Genomic DNA, 10,387 nt, shown 5'->3' with positions numbered 1-10,387 from the left:
TTGTCCTTCTTTAAAGCTAACAAAATAGTAAACAAACAAGGAATGAGAAAAGTATATTCCATGTGTGAAACAAATGTAGATTATGCCCCTCATAAAACTCACCAGGGTTTAAGAGCACCAGTGAAAGAAGTACAGCAATGCTACTGCTGCTGAGAGTTAGTTTGTCATACCTCATAGCCCTGAGAGGTGTTGGTACTGCTATTTAATTGTCAGAAGATGAAAGTATTTCCAAGAGAGGCACTTTCCATCCTGTCTTTCTCTTTAGAATCCGACATTTCTGATACCCTCCCCTCCACACACACACACATTCCATCCAGTTGTTCCAACTGAAAGAACAAACAAAACAAGATAGATTTATTTAAAGAGATCTGAACCCTTAAGATACTTTAGCCTGCAGAGCCCTATTCTGACAATACTGAATATTAAGAATTGCAATTTAGACATAACAGTGTTGGATCAAAGGTCCACTTTTTAGATATGGAGAACTGTGGTTCATCTATCTGGATTATTAGCATATTATAATTTTTCTTGAACAGATACACTAACTTCAGACAATGCAGAGGAAATGCTGCTTCCTATTTATGTTTGAGCTTACCCACATCAGCCCTCATGAGAGGTCCATTCCAACAGGTCCACAAGGATTGTCCATTATAATGTATTGTGTGCCCAACGGAGACAAGTAGACATTGTAGCATTTGGGAGACCTGCAGGAATGCACTCTGTACTTTTCAGTAAGAACCACTGACCCACATGATACTTCAGTAATGAAATAGTAAATGATCTTGTTCCAAAGCAATTTTCATTAGCATGGATCTGCTTTTGAGATACAAAAGTTACAGATCATCCATTAATACATTCCGATCTCCCAGCAGGATCCCAACCCATGTGTCTTCAGAATTCATTTTTCTTATTTCGGGATACAGAGACTTTGAGATAGATTCTGATCTTGTTTACATCTTTGCAAATCCAAAAAGTTCTTTAGAAGCAATGCAATTATTCCAGACCAATTTAACAAGATCAGAATATGTCCCATAGAATGTATCCCCTTTTTCTAGCAATAAAATGGGCCAAATTCTGTTCTCAGCTACAGTGTGTAAATCTGGAGTAACTGCAATTATGTTATTGGAATCCAGTATAGCTGAGGGCAAAACTTAGCCCACCATATGCAGTGACACCTGCAGGGAAGATAAGGCAGTAGGCTTTGAAGAAAGAAAAGTAATAGTATCAGGATTACTAGGATGTATAGAGTCAACTGAGCCAGTCCACCCACCCTCTTCTAGGGACCAGATCCTCTGCACATCAACCTGACAGAGAGGAACAGTCATTCTCTTCACATTATAAAGATACATACATGAACCATAATTGAACCATCAAGATGCAAGCATGCCTAAACTGAGTAACCATATGATTGCATGACAGTAATCTTTGTCCATCAGTCCCTCTCTACTGTTTGTTACCCGCTCTCATTAGGCCATATCTAAAATTCAGATTGTAAGCTCTTTGTGGGCAGGGTCCTTATCTTTCTGTCTGTAAAGCTTCACCACTCTTTTCATAAAAATAATAAGTGATTTGGTTGCTTGGGGCGTTTTCTCCCCGGAAATATTCTCGTAGGTTAAACAAAATGTTGGTGTCAGATAAGAGTGAGTAAAAGATTTTTGATAAAAGAACTGGGTGAAGAAATGGATGCACTTACAGGTTCTTAACTCTTCCATAGCCATTGAGTATCTACCACCATTTTCTTTTGACTGCTGTTTAGACATTTTTAAGGTCCTTCATTTTCAGGGTTTTTTTGTTTGTTTTAATCTCCCGGGAATGTATCAGGTTTTATTTAAAATTTTCAAAAACCCAGATGGTGCAGGGGAAATCGGTAAAACCAAAAATGAAGGGCACTGGAGGGAGAAGGCCCAGTACCCATAGAGGGAGAAAGGGGGCTACTCACCATGTAGCAGTTGAGGAAGCCTTCCATTCCCTGCAGCAGTCTGGTGGTCTCAGCTGCTGGGACCTTGCTCCTGGCCCGTCTCACTCCCCCACTACACAGAGGAAGTGAACAGGGCCCAACTGAAGGGCTAGAGTCATGAGGGGAGCAGAAAGCTGCAACTCTTTAGTACTGACCCCCCTGCCGGAAGAGTCTCCTCCTGACCCCAGGCCTTCAACATGGCCCACCCACTTCCCTGGCAAAAAAATTCCCAGATCCCAGAAAAGCCAACGTTCAGGTGAAAAATGGGTAAAACCTGAATATTGACTCTTTCAAAACCTGGGGAAATTGCAGGAAAATTGGTAAATACCGGTAACACAGAGCCTTAGATAATTTTTATTTATTTGGGGCTTCCTGATCTTGGATTTCATAGTGTACAACTTTCTTTCTCCCCCTAAAAGTAACTAACTGCAGCATACAGCCCAAAGAGCTTACATTCTGTTTCCTAGATCTAGACAGCCCATTGCTTACAATGAAGGTCCTAGATTTTCCTGTATTTATTAGTAGATTGGCATCCTTTTGAAGCACTAAAACAATGATATTTCTTAGTGCAGTTCTCTTAAGCTAATAGATTGGTCCATCTCCCTAATGAAAGCGAAGTGAGCTCTTTCTCACACATATATATTTGTGTGTGTGTGTGTGTGCGCGCGCGCGCGTGCACATTCCAGCATTTCTGAGCAATTTGGTCATCTGCTTTCTTGAACTGACAGTCATCTGCTATGTTCCGTGAATTACAGTGAGTTATTTAATTGAACAAGCTCTTGTCTCAACACAAGTTCCTCTTTCTTAGCTGGTTTATTAAATATACTTTCTTCATCAACATCTACAAAACAAACAAAGTCTGTGTTCATACACACAGATTCAAAATCTAGTATAATTACACCATGTGGCATCTAAGTCTTTAATGTTGTTTTGTCCTGACCTAATGTCGTGTTTTAGGATTTCTCAGACATGCTCTTTCTGTGTGCACTCCTCGACATCTGTTTACAAAACTTCTTGCATTTTTTCCCCTTCTTTATTACTTCACTAGAAAATTCCTTGCCCAATTCAGGCTTACACTCACCAGAGACTGATTCATGTCAGTTGGATTTTATTCTATCATTAACCATTTGAGACCCATATTTACAAACTCAGTCAAGGGGAGGTACCGCGTCATGAGATCTATGAATTTATTTATTTTATGGGGTTTTCTCTGGTGTGCACCACTTTAATAGCTGAGCACCTACAGACACTCTTTAATATATCCTCCCAACCCTCATTGAGATGTTGGCAAGTATTGTTTTCCCCATGATACAGATGAAAGCTTGAGATAGAGTGAGATTAAGAGACTTGCCAAAGGTCATACAGGAAGTTCCAGCAGATCTGGAAACAAAAGCCAGATCCTCTAACTCCCTGTCCAGTGACTTAACCTCTGGAATGAAAGGACCAAGCTCAGCTCTGTGGTAATATTAGCACTATCATAGTTCTTTTAATATAAACTTTATAATAATTCACAAGTTAACCAGGAAAGTACATCGAGCCCCCAATGCTGCTTTCCAAGGAAAAACTGAAACCACCCTAAAGCATTTGGAAATTAGTCCTTGTATACAAAACAGCATAAACTGTTGTACTCTCTGCCTCTTCTTCCCCTCAGTGTAAACCAACCACAGGCATAGAAGTTACTCTAAGGAAAAGAATAGAAGCACTTCATCTATGGATCACACACTTCAACCTATGCACTTAACATAAGCAAGACATAAAAGTAAGAGTTAATAACTCCTGAGTCTTTTTTTCACCCATTTTCTTTTTCTTAAAATCAAAGAAAGTGAGAGCAAAGACCTGTCAGAAAAAACTGTTCAAGCCATTCATTGGCAAACAGTAAAATTCCAAGTATCAAAAGATGATCAGAACTGAAGTATTTATGTCCATTCTCCTCTCCCTGTTCCCACATCAATAGGAACAATACACATACATACATACACAGTATTAGGCCTTATCCTGCAAGCTGTTCAGCACAGCGACCCAATGAAGTCACCAGAGCTCTAAACATGGGTGAGGAATCCACCCGTATGTAAAAACCTGCAGAGTCAGGGCCCAATTCTTCCACCCTTACTCATACCGAGCAGTGCTCTCCTCTGTGAGTAGCCCCATTGAAATTAATTGGGCTATTCACAGAGAAAGGCACTGCTGCACGCAGGTACAGGAGGCAGAGTTGAGCCTGTAGGGGAGAAAAGAATACATTCGGGTATACAGTAGAGAGAACTTTCCTATAGTTTCACTTTTCTTAATAGTCCAACACCGTGCTCAGTGAAATGAATTTGGTGGTCTCAGTCCAGCTCCCACTGGACAGGTGTCAACAGAAAATCCACTATCACAATTGCTCTGAACTAACATGCTTGCTGTCAGTCTCAGCAAAAAAGACCAAGGACTAAATGGGCACTGAGATTAAGTGAACCCCTCACCACTAGAGGTGGTCTCTCCATGGCATGATTATAGCACACTAGTGAGGGCCTCAATCGTTATCCTTCATGAGCAACACATACACACACACACACTTATTAAAGAATAAGCTCCCAAATCTCCATCATATTCAAGACCTTTTAATGTAAGCATTTTAGTGCAGTTTTAATCCTAATGCCAAAAACAGACAAACACTTTTACATTGTCTCCATATACAGGATGCTGGCTTGACATAATTTAATAAAGACAATGTTCATGCTCTCTCTCTTTGTTATCCAGTATTTGGAATCATGTGAAAAACTTGGCCGAGTATGAAACAACTTCAAAAGACACATTTCTGTGCCAGCCAGGATGCATCAAAGTAGGGAAACTAACGACCCAATTCACCTGATCCTACTAGCTGATAGAAAAGTACAGGGAAGCTGTTTTATCAATGTACCTTCCTAACACTTCCTTCCTATTCCAGATTCTATTTAAACTATTCTTGCATCCCACCAACCAGGCCTTCAGTCTGCTGCAGTTCTCAACTTTAAGGGATGTGAAAGGAAAAGCAAAGGAAAGCCTAAAAAAGAGAGGCCTGTACGTTTCTGTGCAGTTACTAAGCAGTCATATCCTTCTGCTTTCCCCTGAAAATCAAGTATCACCTTATCGTTTCCTCACCAAGATTAACTCCTGCTTCCTGAAGAGTATTTCTGAGGTAGAAAGCAGAGGTGGTGAAAAAAAGGGGGAGCTGAAAAGCCCAATCTGTCAAGCTCCATTTTAGAAGAAAGGAAAACTGAAAAGTGAACGTATTTAACATGAGCTATTTCCTGCACTCAGGAGGGAAGAAAGCATGCTACTAACTGTGTGCATGAGGAGATCTGCACTAGTGTTATCTCTGACCTGCAGCTTAGCCCTTGTGTCTCAGCTGCCAAAAAGCTCCTATTGAACGTTATGCTGAGTTCATCAATGCTCCACGTGTCAGGATCCTAACAGGAAAAAGCAGGACAGACAGTCACTCTATTCAACTGCCTGGGGACCCCATGACAACTAAAATCCCCTTGCAGACTGTCCATATCAACCTACGGCAGGTCAGGACACATAACCCCTCTAGAACCACAAACTCAGGCCCACACCCTTTCCCCTTGTCAACACTGTCACTTTAAACAGAACATCTAGCCTTATCACAAAACCTGAAGTAAGTATGACAATTAAGATGGATTGCAAAGCCTGCTTGTGCTTTACAATTAACAATAACTTGGCAGCGTGTCCCACGCAACTGTTGGGTGGTATGGCAAGAACTTTATCCCTGCTTAGTACTGCATTAGCATATTTAGTAGGCTGCAAGACATAATTCCTAAGATATGAACATATTTTGTCTTTTCAAAAATCTGCAATTAAGCTATAATGTGCAGACAGTGTACAACAGGCAATGAACTTTGCAAACCCAGTGCTGTAAGGGGAGTGTGCTAAAAATGGTCCTTTTACCTTATGTCAATTATCTATTTAAGAAGGAACCTATTAAGTAAGAAAAGTTTTAGCATAATCTTGGTTAGGAAACAGTAACAGCTCAGAAACTATAGTTGATATTCAATCCTGAATTCAATATGTAAACAATGGAATGCTTAAACAGGGTGTTATTTTCTTAGCAAAGGCATGTACTTGTCTTCTGTTATTCATTTTAACTTTTTGCCTCCTATCCTCAGATAATGCAGATAGTTTCCATAGTAAAAAAAAGTTGATAGCTTCATGGTAGCCTTTTCTTCTATATATGAAGGCTCTCTCCTCCCATCCCCAAACTGTTATTTACACTTATTTTAACACATCTGCCAAATTAATTAAATGCTTTAGAGAGGTAGTTATTTGGAATGTCCTGACTTTACTGGTTTCCTACACAAGAGACACTCAGGCCTCTTAGCTTTTTAAGTATGTTTACGGTATACATTATCTGTAAAATCAGACCGGGTCGAGGGGGGGAGTAAAGATCTTTCTGCGATAGCCAGGACATTGTCCTTCTTGACATCTGTGTTGCTGGCGGACAGGATATCCTGCCAAATGTAATAAGACAACTGTGTGACCCACCTTGTGAGAGAGGCACCACTAACTGATTAGAGCACAGCAGGAGTGGGTGCTGATTCTTCTAGCCCTGTGCTACATCCTCTACACAGAAAAAAAAGAAGAAGAAAACTCCCTTACAGAAGGGAAAGGAAAGAAAAGGCCCAGTTTAGGTGAGTAGCTCAGCTACGGTAACAGAGAGAGCAGATGAGAGTAACAAATGCAATTTCACATACAAAGTCTTTTTTCATAAAACCAGCAGAGTAACGGATTAAACCACCTGGCAATCCTGGCAAGAAAAGAAGAAAAATCTTAGGCTGTGACAAACCAAACCAGGTGTAACAGGTATAAAACTTTTGCTTTCCAATAATACCCCTCTCTTCCCTGGAATGCGTTGACAGGTGCAGAAGTTCAAGTTACAGTGGGGAAGTAGCAAATAAATACACAGCATTAGTGTCTGACGTGCTTGCTGAGCAACCGGGGATGTTAATAACTGGCAAGGTACACTAATCTCTGATTGCAACATTTGGTTTACCTTAATCTGGAGGGACAGCTGTATTAAAGAGGGAATTATACTAATCAGTTCAAGGCCCTTGCATATAAAACTTCCCATTAGGCTTAAAGTACAACAGCTTACGCTCATTCTCTAGGAGCCTTACATCTGGTTCTGAATACGGCTGTCTCTCATTTGCAAGGTACAAACTGAAAACAAGGGAAGGGGGGGCTGACAGTTGCTGGAGGATGGCTGATAGAAGAACAAGCTACTAATTCTTTGAAATTTTTTACAGCACAAAACTAGCTGAAAGGCATCTTAATACTAAAAAAACCAGGCATGTGTTATCAACCCTAGGCCATTTTTTCCTGTTACCGGAGGTGACCAACATAAAATAAAATTGATGATGTCAGTCAAAAACAGCTAAGCACAAAGCTTGGCTTTGTTATCTTAAGTCAGAAGGTATGATAGGCCATGCCATATGGCTTTAATCCTCCTATATCTTCCATCACCTAACAGGCAACCTTCATGTAGCATGACCTTATTTGGCTGGTCTCAGGTTAGGGCTGCCCAAAGGGGATTTTTCTGTTTCTGCTATATCCAAAGGTTTATGTTGATTTTTTTTTGAGCCCTGCAAACTATAAATCCGACTGATTACTCTGCACTCTTTTGCTTGACTGAGCCTTTACAATCAGACATCCCCGTTAACAATAAGCTCCTAATGAATCAAACATCTATGGCATTAGTTTCACCTAGCTGCCTCTTTCCCATGCACTGCAGCTCTTTGTCAGACCTGGCTTGATGAGAAAAGCTAGTGACACTTGGTGCACCTATTGATAAACAATTCAGTAATGAGGGGCATAACAAAAATTACCTAAAACAACCTGATTAAAAATGACAGGCAAAGGCTACTACAGAGCTTCGCAGTTAAGGTAACTCTTGGACTTTGGGCTTGCACAAAATAATTAGGTAAAACAAAATTTTCTCTAAAATTACCGCTTTGTACTGATCTTGGTTTTTTAATCTAACAATTTAATCAATGTTAAAAGAAAAATATTCCATGATATTTTATATCAGATTCATCCTTTTTGAGGAACTTTGTGGTTCAATGTGGTATTGTTTTTTCTCTTTCTTTTAAATTCGACACTGATAGTAAAGTCAGTGCTACATCTAGTTCAACTTATCAATTGCCAGAAATTCCTAAATTAAAACTCAGGCTTATACTTCCTTGTTGCTTAAAAGCACATGTGGGCTGTAAATAAAGGATAAATAAACTGTGAAAATGAAAGCTGGCTCCAAAGGCAAAAATAAGAACAAAATGGAAAGACTGCACCACACTCTTACAATGAACACCGGGCTCTCTCAGTAAGAAAAAAAAGTGTTAAAAGGGCACGCACTGCAACTCTCAAGCAAACTTTGAAACAGGAGTGCAGGAGCAAAACAGTGCTTGATTCAAAATCAGAAATGTGTGGGTTTTGCATTTGTGTAGCAGCATGTTGGGAGGGTTTCAATCAGTGCACAGATGCACTTGAAAATCAAATATGGACATGGGGAATGTTTTTTTGATATAGCAAATGAGGACTGATGACATGTTTATTCTTTGCAGATGGATCCAGTACAAAACCATACTCTGCAATGAAACAATATCCACCATTTGCTGCTTTCTAGAGCTGCAACAAAATGGTGGCAAAGACAGAATGCACACATCTTTCTCCCTTCCTTCCACATGCTCCCTACCTGGTTCATGATCCGGACACACTCAGAATGTCACTTGGTTTTATTTTTAATTGTTTTGGGAGAGAGGACTTCTATAAAGGATGTGAAAAGAGACACTGTGGTTTGAAAATAGCAGCTTATTTCCTTACTAGGTAAAGAGCAAAAGAGAAAAAATACCAAAGAAAAAAGAATTTCAATCATCATAAATATGTCCTTTTATTGTGAAAATATTTTTCTCAGAATAAATATGTACAGTTGGAATGGCTGGGTGAATGGCTGAGTCCAGTGCTCAGCTGGTGTAAATCATCAAAGCTTTGTGGATGTCCATGGAACTATGCCAGTTTACACCAGCTAAGAATTTGGTCCTAAGTTTCCGGAAATGTGTAATTTACAGTTAGAGGTAATACATACCAAATTATGCTGGAGATGCTGATGAAAATGTAGAGATATGGTAGCAATTTTTTTTTAAAAATACAACAGCAGTTGCTGACAATCACAAATGGCCAAATATAATGTACTCATCTGAAAGGCGACCTCACTTTACAGGTTTTAGTAGTCTTTTGTCAACATTTTCCAAATTCTGACATATACTTTGTATTTCAAGGGAGGAGCCAAAAGTTAACTATTCATAAAAAAAAAATTCCACACTTTTTACAAATCAGTGATTAAAAAAAACCACATTAATTAATATGAACTTTAGGGTCTTGTATGAAAGTAATTTAAGTATATTCAAATCAAACTTTATAGACACTTGACTTCCACTACTGATTAATAATAATCCTATTTTCCCTTATATTTTCAGCATGAATACAGAATGTCAAAGCTAATTTTCTCGTCAACTTAAACATTATCTAAAGAATTGCAAACGCAGTTGGATACACAGGACTTGAGCCTCTTCTCACACAGCCTGGTTTGACAGCAGCGTAAATCCATTGTCAGATTTACACCAGAATAAATGAGATCTGAATCTGGTTCTGAATTATTGGAGAGCCAAAGATCTGATAGTAAAAATCCAACTAAAAGTACATAAATCTGCAGGTTCTTTTGACCCTGCAGTTCCTGGCACCATACCAAGTAGAAATCTGCAGTTGCACTTTCTGTGATTCTAACACCTTGTTATCATTATGGAACATAACAAAAGCCTACGTTGAGTTATCTAAATGAAATAAATCTACTGGACTTCCACTGCTGGATTTTATGAGATGTGTGTATACAGTAAGTAAGATATATTTAAAAAAATCTTTTTACCAAGTTTGAGCACGCATCTGTTGAAGACAGAGGACCTAATTCTCATGTATGTTAAGGCCACTTTGCACCACCCTGCCCCAAATTAAGGCCCCTTTATGCTGTCAAAATGGTACAAAAGGGCCTATGGAAATAAGGCTCATGACCCAAAAGTGTGAGGGAGAAATTCTGCTCTCAAATACACCTTTGTAAATTTAGAGTAACACCCTTCACTTGAATGGAATTACTCCAGACTTACAATAATGCAAATGAGAACAGAATTTGGTTCAGCCAATTAACAAAACTCTGCCTTTTGCTCTATTTATTCCAAAAGAAAACTCTAATAATCTAATTCGACATATAACAAAATCAGGTCCCCAATTAAGACAAATTCATATTTCTTCATAGCTGTGTTAACGGCTGTATTCATTTTAGGAAATGTGCATGCTTTATGAAGTCAGTTTTTATTTAGTACACGTTAAAAGTAAAATTCACACACGCAGTCC

General features: G+C 39.2%; 1 long non-coding RNA gene across 2 annotated transcripts; it reads left to right on the top strand.

Annotated features, from left to right (window-relative positions):
* Positions 1-6,303: 6,303 nt before the first annotated feature.
* LOC123378301 lies at positions 6,304-9,973 on the top strand. Of its 2 annotated transcripts, XR_006582553.1 has the most exons (4): positions 6,304-6,621; positions 6,708-6,793; positions 8,548-8,809; positions 9,460-9,973. It is a non-coding gene; the product is annotated as an uncharacterized LOC123378301 (long non-coding RNA). The 2 variants fall into 2 exon arrangements; XR_006582554.1 differs by lacking the exons at positions 6,304-6,621; positions 6,708-6,793 and adding an exon at positions 7,069-7,143.
* The last annotated feature ends 414 nt before the right edge of the window (positions 9,974-10,387 follow it).

The sequence above is a fragment of the Mauremys mutica genome, chromosome 10 (genome assembly GCF_020497125.1).
Source record: "Mauremys mutica isolate MM-2020 ecotype Southern chromosome 10, ASM2049712v1, whole genome shotgun sequence".
In the NCBI taxonomy this organism is placed as follows: Eukaryota; Metazoa; Chordata; order Testudines; family Geoemydidae; genus Mauremys; species Mauremys mutica.
This window is presented reverse-complemented; position numbering and strand designations above follow the sequence as displayed.